General features: G+C 42.5%; 1 long non-coding RNA gene across 3 annotated transcripts in view; it reads right to left on the reverse strand.

The window, feature by feature from the left end:
- Positions 1 to 23,530, reverse strand: part of LOC149177547 (uncharacterized) — a 208,315-nt gene that overhangs the window by 84,298 nt on the left and 100,487 nt on the right. Inside the window, exon 1 of one of the 3 annotated variants that reach the window (XR_016258781.1) lies at positions 5,344 to 5,489. The exons of the other annotated variants lie outside the window; for them this stretch is intronic. This is a non-coding gene — a long non-coding RNA (uncharacterized LOC149177547). Of the gene's footprint in view, positions 1 to 5,343; positions 5,490 to 23,530 lie in introns of those variants that run through there. 3 annotated transcript variants of the gene reach the window in all.

The raw sequence follows: 23,530 nt of genomic DNA on the forward strand, positions 1-23,530 counted from the left end.
CACAAAATACCAACCGTTGTTTCACTTGAAGCCTTTCACGCTGGACGCAGTGACAGTCACAAGCAGTTTCGCAGTCGATTTTGATGAGGAAAAACGGCTCCAGCGATTTTGTGCATGTATACGGCAAGGATTTGCGGAAATGGATGCCCGGAATTTATCGATTACAAATCACTCTCTGCGTGATCCCGTGTGGGAAAGCTGGCAAAAATAAACGCAGAAGGAAAGGAGTCGAACCCTTTACGGCTACAGTTTTGTGGATATTCGAAAGGCAGAAAGCTGGATCGAATATTGTCAAACAAAGATGCGATGCGAGGGGGAAAGCAAACAGCGTCACGCTGCTAAGATTTTTAATGGCTCAATAAAAATGCGATCATGGGCTTTGAACAGTGAAATGTATCTTCAATGGTGGCTGAATATTGTTGGTCAGTTCAAGGCTTTCAGCAACCATGCAGAACCATGCTGATCAAAACCACGACGCTTGACTGCCAGATGATTTATTTGGCTGCGGAGTCTGGAAGGATAGAGCACACAGGTATGAAAAGGCTAACTGAGGATAGAGGTGAAAACTTGGATGGAAAATGTGCTTTGTGACTGCGGCTCTGAAAAATAATTTATATCTGAAACCCTTAAATGACTGAGATAGGAATCCTGCAAAATTTCTTTTTCCAGCTCTTATCTGTAACCTGCAAGATAGAAAAATAAAAGCCCGTAGATATATGCAAAATTTTAAAGTAAATCCCTTCAAAATTAACCTAGAATCACAAAAATTTGCAGCTCTAGAACAGCCAAATTTAACAATAGCAGCAGCGATATTTTCAGAATATCAGAAACTTCAACTTTGCTGTGAAAAGGCTTGAAAAATCTCTCATGCAAACCAAAAAAGTAAATTTAAATGATTAACCCAGGGCAAAATCAGCTGGGCTCTGAAAGGAAGAGCCTGTGGGAGTTGGCCGGTTCAGCCTAGAACTTCCCCAAACGCCCACCAATTTTCTTCAATAATGGTTTTCTGCACAGCTCAAAACAACCATCAGTAAAGAGGGAAAAAATGCTGCTAGATCTCAAAAAGTAATGGAGATACATGCCATTACTTCAGAAACCCTAACACCACTCAAACCCTAGCAAGTGAACAAGATACCTGTGCTCACAATACTCTAAAAATAAGCTGTTATTAATGGCTGAAAAATAGAATATGCAGAAAATTAAACATCTCACAACACTTCCAGAGAGTAACACCAGCAAGATTTGAACCCCAAAGTCTTCTTTTATTAACCAGAAAACAGATTACAAGAGAGCTTTTTCAGTACAAGACTCATAGATCCAATGATCTGAAATGACCCCTAGCACCCTATTTAAAGGAAATGATACCAACGGCTAGTTCGAGTGATCCATGTCGAAATGATCTCAACCGTTGATGAGAATCAAGACATCTCTTCATCTCATCCGTCGATTTATTAAAAAATGATATTTTACATGCATTCACTCAAAATATTATTATTTTATTATTTTAGGGTTTTTGCTTTATTTTATAATTTTTTATATTTTTTATTTTATTCTTTTTATATTTTATTTTTTATTTATTATTATTATTTTTTAATTTTTTAATTTTTAATTCATTTTAAAATGGATCCTCGAACTTAGCCTTTGGAAAAATCACCTAGGACCTAGGACTTAGGACTCATGAGGGGATTTAAAACATTTTCCAACCCTCAAGACACTTTACATCATGACTTTTACAATTTACATCTTAAGGGGGAAAACCCCTTTATCATAGACCCTCATAAACCACCCAGTTCTGCGACACAACTATAATCTAGCAGATTAACGCACTAGGATTCTCCTAAAATTCTAATGACAAAATCCATCCCGGCTTTGGGGTCAGGCTGAAGGAAAACTCTGCCGATCATGGATCGGTGAGACGAAAAACCTTCCGGGACGTAGATTACCATTAGAAAGTTAGATCCACCTAGGCAATTTACATACACGACTCATATCTGCTAAGATTATTTACAATTCATACATGCAGACTGGGTGTACAATCAAAATGATTAGACTGCTGATGACTGCAGGATGGCACGGACACGTTGTTCAGGTGCTACCCCTTTTTGCAAAAAAAAAAGGGGGTGTACTGCATGGGTAGTTGACCGGTAGTGGTCAACAAGGCCTACTATGATGATAAGGGAGATGAGGGGTTTCAGAAACAACTCCTCCTATGGGGAGTGATTGATGAATGATAGAAAAACACACTCCATCGTCCCATTCATGCTGTTGGGATTTTCCTGAGCCCCGCATTTTCTTATGCATGTGGGTTCGTATTTGATGCTGAGATCATAGATGGATTCTTAACCTGTGTCCAGAGGATGGTGCGATCTCCAGCAGAACGTACAGAAATCTCTAAAGAAATTGAGACATATAGGATGGCAGGTGGCACATTTGGCTTTGACATGGCTGTGATTGATAGGACGATTAAAATGCCAGGTATTTTTTAGTTTGTTTCAAATTTCATTGTCTCTTCAAATTCCATTTTTTTTCTTATGTTTATTTAAAATTTTATTTGTAATTTTGTTGTAGATGCATGGTGGAGAATGTATGGTGCCAGGGTACCCCTTCTGCAAAAGCTTGCCATTCGGATCCTCAACCAAACATGTAGCTCCTCAGGATGTGAGCGCAACTGGAGTGTATTTGAAAAAATACACAACAAGAAGCGCAACAGGTTAACACTTAAAAATTTAAAATATTGCAAATTTCCAAATAAATTTTTGAATTCATTAAACAATAATTTTTTTATAATTATTAATTTATTATTTCATGATCTTTGTACAGGTTGGAGTCCCAGCGACTTAATGACATGGTCTACGTCTACTACAATCTTCGATTGTGGGTGAGGCAACTTGAGAGGACACTTGATATGGAGGCCATCTCATTGGATGGGATTGACACCACTGCTGCATGGAGGGTTGAGTCCGAGAGGCCTCTCATGGAGTCTGTTGATGATTGGTTAGTGCAAGATGTAGTGGAGGGGAGGGAGGAGGGGGAGGGGTAGGAGTAGGAAGAGTTGGAGCAACAGGAGGAGGAGGTGACACAACCTGCCCGGGCTACCCCTCCCACCGGTAGAGGACGTGGTCTACCTCCTATAGCTCCTACTCCTAGTTCTTCAGGTTCTAAAGCACAACAGACTCCAGTGCCAATTCCACTAGCACCAGCATCTACATCTAGAGGGAAAGGGAAAGCTGTCGCAGTTTCTCGCAAGAGGGGCAGAGGAAATCAATAGTATTAGACTTTAGTTATTTTGTTCATTTCATTGTACATGACATTATGACTTATGATATGAGATACATTATTATATTTTTTGTTGATATTTTGAGGCTGAGTTGGGACTCAGGAATCAGGCTTACTATTCAGGACATGATTCACTGTTATGTGTGATTTTAGCACTAGAAATGATATTAAACATCTTATATATTAGTTCTTTTATCATATTTATGTGTCAATGTATTTATTTTATGTTGTAGATGGTTTAGATCAATGTTACATGAAGCAGGGACAAAGCGGGGACGTTTTTTGGAAGCGGAGACACGGAAGCGTCATTTTCCAAAAATCTAGGAAGCAAAGCGTTTGCTATATATATATATATATATATATATATATATATATTTATATTTTTTTGCATTTATACTCAAAACAAACATCCCAAATAGGCGGAAGCGTCCAAAACAGGTAGAAGCGTCCAAAACAGGCGGAAGCGCGCTTTCGGGGACGCTTCATGGACGCATCCGCACGGGACGCGCTTCGGGCCTTGGAACCGAGGGGAGGGGGCGCTTCCTACAACATTGGTTTAGATATTAAAAAATTTGAAAAAAAATGAATATTTTTGTACCAAACGATTTTTTCCCGATTATTATGATTTTTTCCGATTTTTTCCCCGCGCCGAAATTATCCCGATAACGATTAGTGCAACATTGGTCCAAACCTCACCACAATATCTCCCAACACGAGTCTTCTTGTCAAGAGCTTTGTTCTTCCAATCTATTGTTACAACCATGGCAAGTTTCATTATGTACATGTAATCCTCACTAGGAGGCTAAGGAAGAACAAACAAAACCAAGCAAGGACAAGAAGAATAACAACAATAGTAATAATTTAAAATAATAGAGATATAAGATACATGTCAGCTCCCTCTTGACATTTAGCCTTCTTGATCCAATCTTGCACATCGATCTTGTCTACATCATCATCATCATGTCATTCATTCTTTACAGGAGCTAAGGTTTCTTCTTTCAGAGGAAACGTCTAACCCTAGGGTTTTGTACATAAATGCTAGGTATTTCTTATCTAGCTGCTTGCTAGGGTTTACAAACCCTAAAAATCCAAAATGTCTAGCACTTCATAGTCAAGACCCATTGTCTTCCTAGATTCTCAATGATCTTGATGATGATTCTTAATCATTCCAAATTCGGTTTCCCAAACTCATTGTAGCAACAACTTAATAGACTCAATCATCCATTGACCAATTATATTTGATCAATTTATCCTTTCAACCCATGTATCCTAAATACATCAAGTTCATCATCAAGAGGATTTTGATTCTCATATTTGAAAACTTTCCTCAAATTCAAAGGAAACATCAACCTTCAGACGTATAGCATGGAGTTTTTTCCATGGAAGCACGCATGACATCAATTCTCCAAGAATTTGATAATAACAGGGTCAACCAATATCTAAGGACTGCGACAAATAATTATGAAGAGGGATTCAACCTCTTTTCCATTATAATCAGGGTCTCTGCAAAGGTATGATTAGTGGCAGAGATATATCCTACTTCAACATCATAATACTTACGATACATGTGAAAGGCTAATATCATTTCTCCTGTCATAGATTTTTGTGATACCCAAAAACAATGTTCCTTGAAGAACAATAACAAAGAAACTCCATCAAGTTCAGCACTTCAACCTTCAATCTTGAATGACAATAATCAGGGTCTCTGCAAAGGTATGATTAGTGGCAGAGATATATCATACTTCAACATCATAATATTTACGATAAATGTGAAAGGCTAATATCATTTCTCCTGTCATAGATTTTTGTGATGCCCAAAAACAATGTTTCCTTGAAGATCAATAACAAAGAAACTCCATCAAGTTCAGCACTTCAACCTTCAATCTTGAATGACAATAAGTGATTGTCATCTTTGAAGTTTCAACTTTAAAGTTAGTAACTTCAGCACTTTATATACGAGCTTTCAAGGGAAAATTTTGAACTTGCTTTTTTGCTGCACCTTTTGAAACAATACAAGCTTGGCTTCTTAACAACGAGTTGTTAGAGACTTTAGTGAAGATAGCATACCTTTGATCAAGACATAGGCATAAACTAGCCATCAAGATAGTCTCCCACAAGTACCAAGTCTATCCTTCAAGATGTCGAGACAAACTTCCTCAAATTTGTCCTTAACTTGGTCTGTAAGAAAGTCAACTTCAGGTTTCCGGGAGGGCCTCTTCCTAAACTTCAGAATTCGGATTACAAAATTAGAACTTCACTTAATTATAGTCCACAAAACTTCATATAATTAGCCACAAATTTCGCAAAATTATGGAGCCAAAAAACTTCGCATAGGATCCTCAGATTTCGTATAGGAGGCATAGAGATCATATATATTACAAAATCAGAACTTCACTTAAGTATAGTCCACAGAACTTCATATAATTAGCCACAGATTTCCCAAAACTTAAAAGTATGGAGCCACAGAACTTCGCATAGGAGCCTCAGATTTCATATAGGAGACATAGAGATCATGGGACAATTTCAAGTGTCTTTTGGAGGAGTGATCTCATATATATATATATATATATATATATATATATATATAGTTAGTCCCTAAGAGGGGTCGAATGAGAGCCTCCAAGGAACCAGGCCTTTACATGAGGTTTGAATCTTTCTAAAGCTTCTTTTCCTTCCTTTCAGAGGGCTCATATTTAGATGTCAAACTTTAGTCCTTGTCACACATCTTCTTAATAGGACTTTTGTATAGAGACAAGATCCTTCAATTATGAGATTCTCTAATGCCTTTATGTACAATATGACACTGATACCTTGACATGATATTGCATAAATTATGCCCAAGACTTCTCTTAGTGAACAGGGCATACATGAACAAATAAGAGAAAAATGTATAGACAAACTTTGATGTAACTTGGTCCTTTGAGGACTTCCATATTCTTTATGTTGAAAAGTAGCGAAGGAATGGATTCCTTGATTTGTGCCTTAATTCAAGGAATCGATTTAGTGATCTTCTTAATCATGCACAAGTTCCAGTGATGTGGACGAGTTCAAGAAGAAGTTTGACTAGTGTGAGTTTGTGGAGGACCGAGTTATCTGTCCTCTAGTGTGATTTAAATTAGGAACTGAATGTTCAAGTCGTGTTAGCCTCCTAAATTTCAGGAGGGTCATGTTAATTAAGTGTGCTGACTTTTGTTAACTAGAAAGCTCCAATTCAACTTCCTAATTTAGAAATTCACTAACAATAGCCAAATCGAATTGCTTATAAGAATATCGAAGGCACACTTTGTATTCATAATTTCTTGAGCACGAGTTTGTGAGCAAGTGAGCTTGTGAGAGGAATGAGCCAAGAAGTTTTCTCTTGTGTGAATTGGAGAAGGAAGGAAACGTTGAGAAGTGCACTGAAAAATAGGAGAAAATTCCTATTTTTTAGGACTTGGGAATGTGCTAAGAAATAGGGGCATATTTCCTAAGGAATGCACATAGATTTGGAGCTTAAGTTTGCACAGTTTTCGAGGAGTAGGTGTTTCAAGCCTAGTTTAAGGCAAACATAATATTGTATTTTTCTGACTAAGACAAGCTGATTTTAGGAGATCTGTAGCTTATTCTTCTTCAATAAAATTCTGAAGCAAGCGAGGGTTTTTCCCTGTTGGGTTCCCTAGAAAAATTGTGTTGTTTTCTTATGTGAATTTGTGCAATTATTTCTGTTCTATTCCGTTGTTATTTGGTAGAGAAAATTTGTGTCTATGTGAAAAGAAATTTTGTTTTCAGATTGTTCATACTAGCAGATCAGAATTTCGTGGAAATTTTACATGGTATCAATCAACACATAGTATTCAAGATGACAACTCACACAAGATTAGGATTACAAGAGCAGGATAGACTAGATGGCTCCTCCAATTTTGGTGTTTGGAAGGTCTGCATATTGTTTTTGTTAGACGAGTTTGCGTTGAAAGACTTTGCTAAGCAAGGCGTTGCAGAAGCTTCAAATCCAAACGAGTTGAGGCTCTTCCACAGGAAGATGGTTAAGGCCGAAAGGATGATCATGGATGGACTTTGGGATCATGTAGTTCCTCATGTTGCAAGTAAATTTACAACTAAGGACATGTGGGATGCCTTAGTCAAGCTCTACTAGAACTCTTCTGAGAACCGGAAGATGGTCCTCAAAGAGAAGTTGAGGACAATCAAGATGCATAAGGCTGAGAGTGTAACTGCCTATCTCACCAGAATCTAGGAGGTTCGTGATGAGCTAGCAGTTGTTGAAGAAAAGCCCATGGGTACAGAGCCAGTGCGTGTGGCTCTGAATGGGTTTACTAAAGATTGGCGTACTTTTGTTCAAAGCATTAATGGACAAGATAATTTGTCGAATTGGGAATGCCTATGGAGTGACTTCATTCAGGAGGAGTTGAGCTCAGACTAGTTGAGACTTCTAGCAGCAGCGGCAAGGGTTCCAACGTTGAGGAGGAGGAGGAAAATCTTGCTCTTGTAGGAAAAGTCAAAGGCAAGAAAGGCAAAGGGAAAAGTGAGAACAGTCAAAAGAGTGACAAGAAGAAGACGGATATAGGTAAGATCAAATGCTTCCATTGCCATACTTTTGGACACTATTCTTCTAAGTGTCCTAACCGGAAGAAGAAGCGGGCAAATAAGGAACATGTAGTTGCATCTGTTGAGGACTTCTCATCGATAGCTTGCATGGCAAGCTCGATAGGGAGCAGCATGTGGCATATTGATTCAGAAACCTCTTTCCATATGACTGGAAATTGAGAGTATTTTAGCCAGTTAGATGAGAAGGATATGCAGGTGAATATCGAGCTTAGAGATAATGGCAAGTATGATACAAAGGGAGTTGGTACTGTCAGCTGTGAGAGGGAGTCAGTAATACTCTTCATCTCTGTTGCAGCAGCTACAAGACTCCAAAATTTTGCCTTAGCTTCGTTTTGGAGCCTCCCTACCAACCATCCTTAGCAGGATGTCTTGCACTATCAAGCACACAAGCTTCAACTGAGTTTCAGTGGCCTGCATGTGCATGTTAGCTTGTTTTTCTCCCTCCCGCAGGCCAGCATTTCGAACTTAGACTATTTGCTCACTGAGAGACTCCCCCAGAAAATTGTGCAATAATGGAGGGGAACCAGCCTTCCCTCTAGAAATTGTGCAAATCAACTGGGTAGTCTGCTGGGCTCCAGAATTATGTAGAATAGTCAGGCAGTCCTCCCTCAGAAAACTGCGCAATCTGACCCGGCACTGGGCCTCGGCCCAGAAATTGCGCAATTCTAGGGGCAGTGACCTGCTCAGCCTAGAAATTGCGCAATGCCTGACAGACAACCAGCTTTGCTCAGCCCAGAAATTGCACAAATTTTCATCCCAAGCTTGCAAACTGATGAATGTACCTTCAGGGTTGACGATTCCCTCCGGGACCGGGCAAAACTGATTTGCATGCATGGCCTGCTTTTCCCGAAATAGAAAAAGGAAGCATGCAAAAGGCATCCCTAGATTTAAGGGATCTATTTTTAGCAGCTGGAGGTTACATGCAAAGATCATTTTAGAAACCTCTAGCGACATGTCGCTTTTTCCTAGGTTTGGGGCATGTGTCATAACCTCGATCTTATCAAAACTTATGAACCAGACGTTGCAGAGCTCATTACTCACATCGATCTTGCAGCTCTGACATCCCACATTGCATCCAGGAATCTTCGGCATTTTCAGCTTAGTTGTTTCAAGGTAAGTCTGCTTCTCATGTCTTGCGCTACATTTCTGTCGCTTTTTGTGTTTTGCTTTGTGTAAGTGTTGTCTGCTTGATTTCAATGAACACTTGTTGTTGTTTTAATGTATGTTAGCTTGTAGAAGCACCGACTCAGTTTTCGTTTGCATCTCATTGCTATCGCATGCATAACACTGTTTTACACCGACAGTCGCCTTTGCGGCGACCTGCTTCACACATGCATGTTCTCCCATTTTCTGAATACCGCACTTGCGGTTTGCTTGCATGATCATTCACTCTTGTTTACACTCAGTTTCACCATGTATTTAGACTTCCCATGTTTTCAGTTGCTTGTCGACGGGTCTGGGCTGCCTTAGCCCGGACCTTGCCTTGCCTGGCAAGCATTGTGCATTTTTGGAAGTGAAGGCTCTACCTTCCCTCTAGAAATTGCACAAGTCTAGCCCAACACTGACCTCCAGGGTTACATTACGGAAGTCTGGGAGGCAGTGCCTTGCTGGCACCAAAAACTACGCAATACAGTTCGCTGGTTTGCATGTCACTGCTAATTGAAATTGCGCATTGTGCAGTTTCAGTCCTCAACAGGCCAAGATGGACTGTGCATTGGGCAGTTCTAGCAGTCAGTCAGCCTCCTGGTAGCCCGAAATGTGCCTTGCGCAGTTTTGGCAATTAGTCTCCCAGCCTCCCATTAAAAATTGCGCAATCTTCACAGACAGTCACAAAGGTGTGTAGCATGTTATTCCTCCACTTTGTTTTGGTTTTCAACTGATAGATTGCTTGCCATGAGTGTTGCTATTTCTCCAGGTATCACAAGTGTTCGTCTGCCTCTCAGCAGCACAGGTACAATGGCTTCCAGGAGAGCAAAGTCAAAGACACCATTGAGAGCGCAACTTGGGATGTAGTCGATCAAGTGTCTATGAACTTACCTATCTATGAAGACATCAAGTTGTTCATAGATAAGCATATCAAGATGAAATGGCAACGACATCACAACGAGCAGCACCATCAACAATAGCAGAAGGTAGCAAACCTACATGCGACAAATGCAAGAGGAAGGTTGTTGACAGCACAAAGGCGCAGCATAGCTGCAAGTTCAAAGCAGATCCACTCGTGATGAAAGCAGTAGCTTTGAGGATTGAGGCTATGAGGCGACAACGTGACAAGAGGATCGCGCGGAGGCAGAGAGAGAAACAGAGGAGTTACAGGTGCTGAAGCGGCAACTCAAGGAACAACATGAGTTGCATAGATGAGAGGAGTTGCAACAAGAACATGTACAGCAGGAGGCGCAACATGCACAGATTTGATGAAACTGCGCCCATACAGGTTATAGACCCAGCCCAGCAGCTGGCACGAAGCAGGCAAGGTGAGCAGTGTCATCAATCGTATGCAAGGGTGTTTAGGAGCATGGATGTCATTATGCACACGCATGCGATCTCACCCATTGGCACACTCACTGAGGCGAAAACAAGAACCAAGTCCAACCAGAGCTGAACATGTATTTCGACAAGTTGATGCACATAGTCACCAGCACACACTTGAAGATCAGCACAGACACTATGCATCAGTATGTTGCTGGTATAGCTGCACTCAAGACGGTGATGTGCATATTATCAGACGAATTAGACAAAGGAGCCATATCAGTGTACCTGGATGCAACGAAGGCAAGAGTTCGCTTACAGCAAGGTGTCACCATCGAGCGCGCGGACACCATCACGGACGACCAAGTTTGGCATCAGTTCACTATCGTCAATTATCGTGAGAATGTCGAAGAGTTGGTCTTCCCACAACTGTCCAAGTCTTAGTGATGCCTTGCATGGCTTACTCAAGCCTATGTCGTCTCACATGGGTACATGTGCAGATTGTATGTAACATCTTGTAAAGTGAAAGTCCAAGTGTCGATATTTGAATGTAACAGTCATGTAGTAGGTGAAGAGTCATGATGGTAGGTGAAGAGTCACAAAGGGGAATGTCAAGGGTCACTCCACCCTTTGCTATTTATAGAACCTCATAACTCATTGTAAGGGATTTTGGGCAGCCAAGATTCTGACAGGAGTATCTTAGAGAAAGCTTGGAGAGTATTGTAACGAGCCTTGACTTCTCCATAGCGCAGAGCTAGTACATCTCTTTGGAGCAACAGGCGACAATGACTGTAACGTTCCGTTATCAGGACTAGAGGTTGGTCACAGTTGTACTATATGCTTGGAACTTTCACTTCTTAATATAACAGAGCCAACACGTTTCATGCATATGTTGTTATTGTATTTCAGTTATCTTGGTTACTCTAATAATATATGTATATGTTTGCTTACGCATGTACGTATAAACTCTTTCTGTATATGTATGTATGAATCTTATTGAGATGTGTTGTTGGTTTAACCATCACTTTGGATTGTTGGTTTGCTTGCGTTCTAGTTCGTGATGCATATTTGCTTGTGTGTTCCCTTCCAAGTCGCGTGTTTCCACATGTTTCCAAGGGGCGCACTCACTCCACCTTCCATGTGTTAGAACCATTCATGCACCTTCCTTGGCTTGCTGCGCATGTCACACCCTTGCTAACAACAAGGACATCCTACTTACCTCTGCGCGCAACCGTGGTCAAGGCAAAATAGTACGACCCACTGCTGGGACTCTTACACCAAACGGTCTGAGGTCTAGTTGGGACTTCTTATCGGGCAGATCACCTGACCTGTTGGTGGGTCCAGCACTGTCAACATTTTGGTGCTAGAATGAGGGCCAGATGTCAAGTTGTGTCCTCTCATCCTATTTTGAATCTTCGCACATCCGTCATGGATACTGTCAGACTCGTCCCTCCGCGATGTTTTTCGCATGCCGAACCTCTCGACATCACGAGGGAGTTTTTTGATCTCTTGTCGGAATTCACGTATGATGGTGAAGGCGAAGTGGCCTGGCCTGTGTACTTACAAGACTTCTATGCATTTCTTGATGATGCAAATGACTTCTTTGATGAAGAGGCCAACTTGCTGCTTGCACACACACTTCGCGAATCGCCACAACAATGGTGTCGTAGCCTGCCACCCGACAGCATGTACTCACTTGACTAGTTCTGTTATCTCATTGAATCTACTTTCCATCATTTTGATCCAGAACCTCTTGACAAAAAACTGTTGAAACAACAAAAGACTCTGCAAGAATCGCCTATGGATTTTTGGGACCGCTTCCGTGTATTGCAGTTTGAAGCTCCAAAAAGTCAGATGAAATTCCAGTATCTCATGGACAGATTTGAATATTGTCTTACCAAATCTGTCAATCCCAAGAAGAAGTTGAAGTTCAAACCCCGCTCAGCATACTTCGATGATGGAGCTGCGCAATCACAGACGGACACGATCACTGTCACAAGTGACTTTCCGTCGTCCCATCATCTAACAGCTCTACCACCACAGAGTTATGTGGGAGAACATGCATACACGTCCGTTCAATTGTCACATCCTCCCAACATCACTTCTCTCAATTTTCGCGCAGACTTGGTTATGAATCCCATGGGTTGTCACATGCATTTCTTACCTCAACCTCCGTCTTCGTGTTCTGCTGATCTTCCGGATTGCACTGTCTTGTGTTCTTCCGTTTCGGACTCTACACCTATTGTGAACGAGGATCAAGCCATCGACGGAGTTGATGTCGCACAACCAATATGCGGTGTCATTCATGAAAAGTATCACTAGGACCCTGAACATCAACTCGTGGCGAAGGATGATTCCTTTCTGTCCACGCCTCCTCCGTTTTTCCCTGACATCTTTGGTGATTCTACCATCCCTGATTTCATGTGTGTATCTCCGTCTATGGATGCACCCATTGTTGATCATTTGTAGAACACACTGGATGTCAGTCCATCATTCAACAACGGAGAGGAAAAATCATTCATTGAACATCCACTTGATTTTTCATCTTCTTTTTCGGAAACACAGAGGGTGAACATTCTTGCTTCTCATCTACCCCTCTATGTGATTCATCAAATCATGAGGATGTCGACGAACATCCCGAATTTTCTGATCATGGCTGTCGTGATCTCTGTACTTCTTAATTTGATCATGTTGATTCACTCGATGTTAATCCGTCTAAGCCACTGGTCTCCGATGATCTACCTATCGACGAAGTCGTATCCCCCAAGCTGTCGAGCTACTTCAGCTGGAGCTAATGGTTATGTCAGGCCCTCATTGTCCTGAGGTTGGTTTCACTTCCGATCAGGAAATTGCTGAAACATGCAAGGCTCCTCATCACTCATTTGTATGCACTGAAGATCAACCAAACACCCAGATTTCGCTTCCTCCACTCGAATTACATGATCCCATCGCTCTTGCATTGGAGGAATCTTACACAGTAAGCACACTTGCACAACGTAAGTGGTCTACCTTTCTCACATTTGCTTGCATGTCACAGTCAAGAGAATGCGTACGCTTAACATCTCCACGTAGTGTAGCACAACACCATGCTAGGTCCATGGATTGCATGACATGCATTTGCACTCACTTATGTTCTGTGGACACATTTAAACTCGAAGTGTGTTTGACTTCACTGTTATATCTTTCATGTTTGTTGGTTCGCACAACTGTATTGTTCACGAACCATGCCTTCACCAACATGGGTCGACCAATGTGTCGGTGGCTGCATTGGAAGTATCACTTTACGTGAGCAAACCCATGCACCGTTAGCTTAGGAGTAGGATTAGTGTTTGCTTTTGGTTTGTTTGCTTGCATGCATGTTTGCTTCTTACTTTGCATGTTTGTTTGTTTGCCTGATTGTTTGCTTACTCGCTTTGCTTACGCATTTACTTCTGCTTTTGCTTTGTTTTGTTGTTTGTTTGCTTATTTACGTTTGTAGGTTAGTTTCGCATGAAACTATGTGCGACTCTTGAAACAAGCTGGGTAAAGTACAAGAGGACTTGTGCAATTATCAATACTTGGTTATCTATTGTCCTGCCTTTGTATGAAGAACTTGTTGTCTTTAGTCCATGATACATCAATGGAAAATATGTTCTGATCGAAGTGAGCCTTGGTGAAAACACAACGCTTGCGCGCTAACTAGTGTCACCTACTCTAGTCGGTTGTTTTGGGTTAACCCTTGTCAGCTCAGTCAAGTAGAGTAAGGTGAGGGGGAAAACCTTAACAAGCACGTCAAAGGTATATACAAACTACTTCTCTGAAGAAACAACCTCTTCTGCTCTCAATAAGTCGAGATCTCTCTTTCGCCTCTGAAATGAATAAGCGCTATGCACAGTTATGAAAATGAAATGAAAGTATGAAAAAAATTTGAAAAAATGAAAATGAATAAGGCGAAAGAAGAGAAAGGCTTCCTGCACAGAGAGGTGATACAAGTAACTCTGCCGGGGTATTGACCAGGTTCGCTGGCAGCGGAGCGATGCTTGTGTTCCTGCATGACTCCGTCGGGGTAGTGTCTAGGCCTGCTAGTAGCGGAGCAACACCAGAGATGAAAACTTAAACTCTAACTATCATATGGTTTGTGCACCAATATACCCCTCATCCCAATCGAAACAACTGTGTTCGCTTGGCTTGGAATGTGTGTCGACCGATCAAGGGCATGGCAAATGCTACATCTTACAATCAAGCAAGTGTGGAAGTCGAGACGATCAGAGAACTGAACAATACTTCTGGAGGTGTTAGACTTGCTTTTCATGAAGAAGGTCCCTGCAGAGAGCTGGAGATCTCCCAGTGTGTCGCCAAGTGTTGTAGAGGCTACAATACTCTCCAAAATTTTGCCTTAGCTTCGTTTTGGAGCCTCCCTACCAACCATCCTTAGCAACATGTCTTGCATTGTCAAGCACACAAGCTTCAACTAAGTTTCAGTTGCCTGTTGGCCTGTGCATGTCAGCTTGTTTGTTTCCCTCTCGCAGGCTGGCATTCCGGACTTAGACTATTTGCTGGCTCAGAGACTCCCCCAGAAATTGCGAAATTCTGGAGGGGAACCAGCCTTCCCTCCAAAAATTGCGCAAATCAGCTGGGCAACCTACTGGGCGGAGAATTGCACAAAACAGTCAGGCAGTCCTCCCTCAGAAAACTGTGCAATTTGACCCGGCACTTGGCCTCAGCTAAGAAATTGTGCAATTCTGGGAGGCAGTCACTTCCTCAACCCATAAATTGCACAATGCTTGACAGATAGCCAGCTCTGCTCGGCCCAAAAACTGTGCAAATTTTCATCCCAGGCTTGCAGACCGATGCATGTACCTTTAGGGTTGACCAGTTCCCTCCGAGACAGGGCAAAACTGATTTGCATGCATGCGCTACTTTTCTCGAAATAGCAAAAGGCATCCCTAGATTTTAGGATAGGTTACATGCAAAGATCATTTTAGAAACCTCTTGCCAAGTGTCGCTTATTCCTAGATTTGCGGCATGCGCGTCACAACCTTGATCTTATCAAAACTTATGAACCACGTGCTGCAGAGCTCATTCCTCACATCGATCTTGCAACTCTGACATCCCACATTGCGTCTAGGAGTCTTCAGCACCTTCAGCTTAGCTGTTTCAGGGTAAGTCTGCTTCTCATGTCTTGCGTTGCATTTTTGTCGCTTTTTGTGTTTCGCTTTGTGTAAGTGTTGTCTACTTGATTTCAAAGAATGCTTGATGTCGGTTTATGTATGTTAGCAGAAGCACCGTTTTAGTTTTCATTTGCATCTCACTGCTGTTGCATGCATGACACTGTTTTGCACTGACAGTTACTATTGCGACGACCCGCTTCACACACATGCATGTTCTCCCATTTTCTGAATCCTGCACTTACAATTTGCATGCATGATCATTCACTCTTGTTTACACTCAGTTTCACCATGCATTCAGACTTCTCATGTTTTTAGTCGCTCGTCAGCGGGTTTGGGCTGCCTTAGCCCGGACCTTGCCTTGCCCGGCTAACATTGCACATTTCTGGAAGTGAAGGCTTTGCCTTCCCTCTAGAAATTGCGCAAGTCTGGCCCAGCACTGACCTCTAGGCTTGCATTGCGCAATTCTAGGAGGCAGGGCCTTGCTGGCCCCAGAAACTACGCAATATAGTTTGTTGGTTTGCATGTCACTGCTGATTAAAATTGTGCATTGCACAGTTTCAGTCCTCAGCAAGCCAGGCTGGACTGTGCATTACGCAGTTCCAGTAGTCAATCAGCCTCCTGGCAGCCCGAACTGTGCCTTGTGCAGTTTTGGCAGTCAATCTCCCAGCCTCTCGATGAAAATTGCGCAATCTTCACAGACAATCACACAGGTATGTTGCATGTCAGTCCTCCAGTTTGTTTTGGTTTTCAACTGACAGATTGCTTGCCATGAGTGTTGCTATGTCTCCAAGTATCACAAGTGTTCGTCTGCCTCTCAGCAGCACAGGTACAATGGCTTCCAGGAGAGTAGAGTCAAAGACACTGTTGAGAGCGCAACTAGGGATGCAGTTGATCAAGTGTCTATGAACTTGCCTATCTATGAAGACATCAAGTTGTTCATAGACAAAGATATCAACATGAAATGGCAGCGGCATCACAACGAGTAGCACCATCAGCAGCAGCAGAAGGTAGCAGACTTGCGTGCGACAAATGCAAGAAGGTTGTTGACAGCGCAGAGGCAAAGCATAACTATAAGTTCAAAGCAGATCCACTCGTGATGAAAGCAACAACTTTGGAGATTGAGGCTATGAGGTGACAACGCGACAAGAGGATCGCGCTAAGGTAGAGAGAGAAACAGAGAAGGAGTAACAGGTGCTAAAGCAAAAACTCAAGGAAGAATAGGAGCTGCACAGAAGAGAGGAGGAGATGCAACAGGAATAGGTACAGCAGGAGGCGCAACATGCATAGACTGATGAAATTGCACCCATATAGGTTCTAGACCCAGCCCAGCAGCTGGCAGAGAGTAGGCAGGGTGAGCAGTGTCGTCAATTGCATGCAAGGGTGTTCAGGAGCATGGATGTCATTATGCGCACGCATGCGATCTCACCCATCGGCACACTCACCGAGGAGAAGACAAGAACCAAGTCCGACCAGCGCTGAACATGTATTTCGACAGGTTGATGCGCATAGTCACACACTTCAAGATCAGCACAGACACTATGCATCAGTATGTTGTTGGTTCAGCTGCACACAAGACGGTGTGCACATATTATTAGACGAGTTGGACAAAGGAGCCGTATCAGTGTACGCGGATGCAACAGAGGCAAGAGTTCGCTTACAGCAGGATGTCACCATTGAGCGCGCAGACACCATCACAGACGACCAAGCTTGGCATCAGTTCACCACCATCGATCATCGCGAGGATGTCGAAGAGTTGGTCTTCCCACAACTGTCCGAGTCTTAGTGATGCCTTGCATGGCTTACTCAAGCCTATTTTGTCTCACATGGGTACATGTGCAGATTGTATGTAACATCTTGTAAAGTGAAAGTCCAAGTGTCGATAGTTGAATGTAGCAGTCATGTAGTAGTTGAAGAGTCATGAGGGTAGGTGAAGAGTCACATAGGGGAATGTGAGGGGTCACCCCACCCTTTGCTATTTATAGAACCTCATAACTCATTGTAAGGGCTTTTGGGTAGCCAAGCTTCTGATAGGAGTATCTTAGAGAAAGCTTGGAGAGTATTGTAACAAGCCTTGACTTCTCCACAGTGCAAAGCTAGTACATCTCTTTGGAGGAGCAAGTGACAATGACTGTATTATTCCGTTATCGGGACTAGTGGTTGGTCATGGTTAAACGATATGATTGGAACTTTCACTTCTTAATATAGCAGAGCCAGCATGTTTCATGCATATGTTGTTATTGTATTTCATTTATCTTGGTTACTCTAATGATATATGTATATGTTTGCTTACGCATGTATGTATAGACTCTTTCTGTATATGTATGTATGAATCTTACTGAGATGTGTTATTGGTTTAACCATCACTTTGGATTGTTGGTTCGCCTGCCTTTTAGTTCATGATGCATCTTTGCTCATGTGTTCCCTTCCAAGCCACATGTTTCCATAGGTTTCCAAGGGGCACACTCACACCACCTTCCGTGTGTTAGAACCATTCATGCACCTTCCTTAGATTGTTGCGCATGTCACACCCTTGCTACCAACAAGGACATCCTACTTACCTCTGCACGCAACCGCGGTCAAGGCGATACTGTACGACCCACTGTTGGGAATCCTACACCAAACGGTCTAAGGTCTAGTTGGGACTTCTTACCGGGGAGATCCCCTGACATGTTGGTGGGTCCAGCACCATCAACAATCTCAAAGATATTCTCTGTGTTCCAGGGCTGAGGAAGAACTTGGTTTGAGTAGCTATCCTTGAGGATAAATTATATGAGGTCATCATCAGTAGAGGTAAGGCTTACCTCCAACATTTGGCTTCTAGATGTAAGATGCAGATAGGTGTGAGGGTGAAGAATCTCCACAAGTTGTGGGTAGAGAGAGATTCAGCCTTGAGTGGCAAGGTAGGAGGATGTGCAGATGTAGGTGAACTTTGGCATAGCCGCATGGGACACTTGCATCATGGGGCATTGAAGATTTTTCAGTAGATTGCCACAGGATTACCAGCAGGAGGCCTCGACAAGAGCAGAGTGTGCAAGGGATTCAAGCTTGGCAAGTATGTCAAGTCTTCCTTCCATGGTTAAGATAGCAGAGCCAAAGCGATTTTGGAGTTGGTGCATTCAAATGTGTGTGAGCCCTTTTCTTCTCCATCACAGATGAGTCAGAGGTATTTTGTTACCTTCATTGATGATTTTGCTCGGAAAAATTGATTTCGTACACATTCCCATTAATGATACAAATTCATTGATTTCAAACATAGATCTTCATCTAGATGTAAGTTTCATTGTTTACAAAGTAAGTTAGTAACATTATAGCATGCATAGTACATACAAAATTCAAATACATGTCACATAAATGATAAATCAATGAATCATAAATTCTAAATTCATAAATGATAAATCATAATACATATTCACATCAATGATCCAATAGGAGAAAGACAAGATAGTAAGATAAAGAAATAGAAAATACAAGACAAGGCAGTAAGTAGCTCATGACTCATGAGTCATCAATCCTTATAGTCATCATCAAAATCTGCATCATTGTCCTCATCATCATGGTCACCACTGCTCTCCTCTGCTGCATCCTCTTCCCCTGTATCCAAATTCACCTTTACATCTGGTGGTGTGGAGGATGACCCCTCTACAGTATCACCATCATCAAATCTAACAGGCTCTAGCACTAGATCATTGAGATCCATGTTGGCCAATGCCAACTCAACACTGTTGTCCAGACCCATATCATGAGGAAAGACATCCCACATCTTTGTCTTTCCCTTCAACCACTCCTCCTTCTGCTTAGTGTACACATACACCATTGTCTCTGCCTTGGACTGCTCAAGCCTGCTCTTCTTAACATTATACAAATTCCCCTATGTGCTCCAATTCCTCTTGCAACAAGAGGATGAAGTCACCTGAGAGAGGAGCCTCATGGCTAACTGTTGTAGAGGAGGGCTTGTTGCCCCATGATTTGCCCACCAAGAATAGGGCTTCTTAGCCCCCCTATCTCTAATCACATCATATCCTGCAAATCGACCAGTGCTAGTGGAAAACTCTGCAAAGGCATCCTCCACCTCATCAAGCAATGCTCTATCCTGAAAAACCTACATGAATGCATCTTTCCTCCCCTATGAGATTTCACCATCCATGTGAGGAGGGAATCTGCGGGAAGGTCCACCATTCAGCCACTCATGGTTGTAGTATTTTGGGTTCAATGAGTGAGCCAAACAATGTAAAGGTGTGCAATTCTTGTCCCATCTGCTGACAAGAATATCCTGTATATTACCACAGAAGGCCTCTGGTGATGTCTCGTACTCGAGGCACTCACTCTATACAATAATTCTCCTCACATACTCAATCATGGAATCTCATCCCTCATAAACCTCTCCTAGGATGGGTTTGTCTATATCTATAAATCGAAGCAAAGAAATGATAGGGTCCATGATCTGAATAATTAGATATACCCTCTCCCACCAAGCATCATCTAGCACTGTGTCCTTCACTCTTTTAGAGGCGACTTGATATGTCTTTCTCCAAAAATACCAAAACTCTGAAATAACCATGGCCCCAAGAGCGGTCTTGACCTCCCTCAACCTATTCAACATGATGAATGAAAAGGCAAACCGTGTATCCGCAATCTTCAACAATGATAGATTGTTGTACTCCTTGTAGATAGTGAGGGCATTTGTATGGTCTTGTACAAAGTTACGGATATGACGTACATCCTCAATAATGTTACCAATCCAAAGCACACCAAGAGAAATGGATTTCAATGCTAAGTTCAATGAATGGACAATGCAAGGTATCCAAAACACTTGTGGATATTTAGCTTCCACAACCATGCCAACAGCCTTGCAAAACAGATGCATTATCTGTAATGATTTGCACACAAGAATCAACACCTACATCTTCAATAACTTTAATAAACAACTCACCCATATATTGTGCATCCTTGTATTCTCCAAATGTATCCACTGCTTTCAAGAAAACTAGACCATTCAAGGAAGACACCATGAAGTTGATGAGTGGGTGTCGTGCTGGATCTGTACATCCATCAGAAACAATGTTAACCCCAGATGTTGGCCATGATGCTCTAATAGGCTCAAGCATTTTTTACACCTCTTTTTTTGCCTTCGTCAACAATGTGGTTCTAAGCTTCTCTGAACTAGGAGGCACATACCATGATGGAGCCCCTTGAGTTAGAGCTTGGCACATCTCAATAAATAGAGGTGAGCGTGCAACATTGAAAGATATAAAGTTTTGACAGAAAAAAAAAAGGCAATGGTGAGATCAAGCTCTTCCCATTTCTCCTTTTGAAAAATCTTGTCCATTGGACCAAGTGTAATTGCCTTTCTTTTTGCTGGTTGTCCCCCACTAGAACTCTCAAATGGGAATTTTTTGTTGCCTTTCCTCAAAAACAAAAGGGGGTCATCATTCTTGGCTTTTTTTTATTTTGCAACCACATTTGCCATACCAACTGGTGGCCTAGGTGCACGTGATATGGACAGTCTCTCAAATCTGGCTATAATTTCATCAATATTAGGCCAAATTTCTCCCTCTGTTTGTATTGGCATATCAATCATTTACTGTTAACTGACAGCCTCGTGGATTCTCCTCTTATCGCTCCAACAATTGTTATTGGCGGTATTTCTCACACAGAGCTCTTATCCTTTACCGAGACTGTAATTCCCAAGGAATGACTGTAATACACTATCATTGCTTTTAAACAAGCGGAAATGCATTGATCCGGATTTAAACAGGAACGCAACAAATTATAGAGATAACCATATACACAAAGATGCAGCGGAAATAATACTTCATTTCATTAATGGAAAATACTGAAATATGCTTACAACCAGAAATGGAAATAAACCAGCTAGGGCGATGGTAGCTTATCTCTGAGAAGAGATGTGGTGGCTACATGCCTCTCAACTGTGTTACAATGAGGCTCGAAGGCCTATTTATTGTTGAGAAACAATGGAAAACCCTTAACATTCCAAAACCTAACCCTAGGAGATGAAACGCCAAACTGTGGGCCCCGTTTAGGTAAATTGGTACATCAACTTCCCGGGGTCGTAACTTTGGCATACGATCTCCGTTTGACGCGTACAATAGCTCGTTAGAAAGATCTATCCGAGCACTACCACTTTGGGAAGGGCAACATCGGTCCATGGACCCATGTTGCCCCCAGATTTCCCAAAAAACGTCGTTTAGGGCCTCAAAACGGCTCCATAAGTTCAGGACCCGAAAAACTGCTAAAAATAGTAAGTTGTGCTACAATTAAGGAAACTGAAAATGCTGAGAGAAACAATGGTGGGGGTCCAGGTGGACTTGGCAGGTGGCCACCAATATCCACCTGGATCATTCCTCCCCCCTTAGGAAGCAATGGTCCCCATTGCGTTGAGTTCCTCCATGAGATGAGGAAACTTTTGCTGAACTTGTTCCCTCGTGAGCCACTTGCCCTGCTGAAGGAGTTGGCCTGCTTTGACAACTCGATATAGTTGGATATTCTGTTGGCGAGTGTTCTTGATCTGTGTGTCCATGATCCAATCAGTTGCAGCTTGTTCCATGCAATCTGGATTTAATTCTGTGGGTTTGAGCTGTTCTGCAATGTCGGATGTGTCTAGTAATGGTGGAAAGTATGGCCGAAGGCGGTCCACATTGAACACTGGGTGCAGGCCAAGGAATGGGGGAATGCTGAGCTCAAATGCATTGTCTCCCATAGCCTTAGTAATGTTGTAAGGACCATATCGGAGTGGTCTCAATTTCCGATAGGCTCCAGTAAGGCGTTCCTTTTGCAAATGCAACCAGACTTTGTCGCCCACCTAAACTTGTGTGGAACCTGATGTTGATCATGTCGCTGCGTGTACTTGGCATTTGATTTCTCAAGAATGTCATGGACCTGCTGGCGAATATGTTGGATGCGCTCAATGAAGCTGGTGTCCTTATCTGTTTCGGATTGGACATGAGCTGAATTTATGTGAGTAGCTGCAAGTGGCATGGCCACATCAATGGGGCATAGTGGCTGGAATCCCAAACCCACCTGAAAAGGGCTATGGCCAGTGGAGCTGTGAAGAGCTCGGTTGTAGCTGTGTTGAACAAAGGGGAGGCTCTCGTCCCATGTGCGTGGATGCTTTGAGTTATACATGCGCAAAATGTGCACAATCATCCTATTGACAACCTCTGTCTGGCCATCAGTTTGAGGATGAAAGGCTGTGGACTTCGTGAGTTTGGTGTCCAACATTGACCAGAGACTGGACCAAAATGTGCTGAGAAACCGACTGTCCCGATCTGAGATGATAGATTGTGGGATCCCAAAGTAACCCACACTCGTTCAAAGAAGAGTTTAGCAGTGGCTTCTGCTGTGATATTCTTCTTGTAGGCCGCCATAATGGCCATCTTCGAGAACCTGTCGACGACCACAAAAACACAGTCATTTCCATGCTTAGTGGAAGGAAGGCCTGACATGTAATCCATGGAGATGGATTCCCAAGGTCGACTAGGGGTAGGCAACGGGGTATAGAGGCCGTGCTTCTTAATGGTCGGTTTGGCAATGGCAAAGGCACTACATGATCTGATGTACTTCCCAACATCCTGTCGAAGATTCGGCCAATAGAAATAATTTTGCAGTACTGCCACTATTTTCTCGACCCCGAAATGCCCAGCAGCCCGACTGTAGTGTGCTTCCCAAATCATCTTGGCACGCTCGCTTTAAGGAACACAAAGGTGACCCAGGTGGCATAACAGGGCATCCTGGAGGTGAAAATCTGGAACATGCCGACCCTCCAAGAGTGTCTGGTATGTGTGGCCGAATTCTGGGTCACTTTTGTAGAGAAGTGGCCAATCAGAAGTCTCGTGCCCACAAGAGTTGAGCACGGTGGTTAACGCCATGATCGGTGGTCGACTGAGGCAATCTACAACATTATTGGTGTTGCCCTTCTTATACTTGATATTCAAATGGAACTGTTGCAGGTATGTAGACCACTTCTGATGGCGATCATTCTGCAATTTCCCTTGGGTTTGTATGAACTGCAGGGG

This window comes from Pinus tabuliformis, chromosome 4_1, assembly GCF_031772625.1.
Source record: "Pinus tabuliformis cultivar Carrire ecotype Pingquan chromosome 4_1, CPIR1, whole genome shotgun sequence".
In the NCBI taxonomy this organism is placed as follows: Eukaryota; Viridiplantae; Streptophyta; class Pinopsida; order Pinales; family Pinaceae; genus Pinus; species Pinus tabuliformis.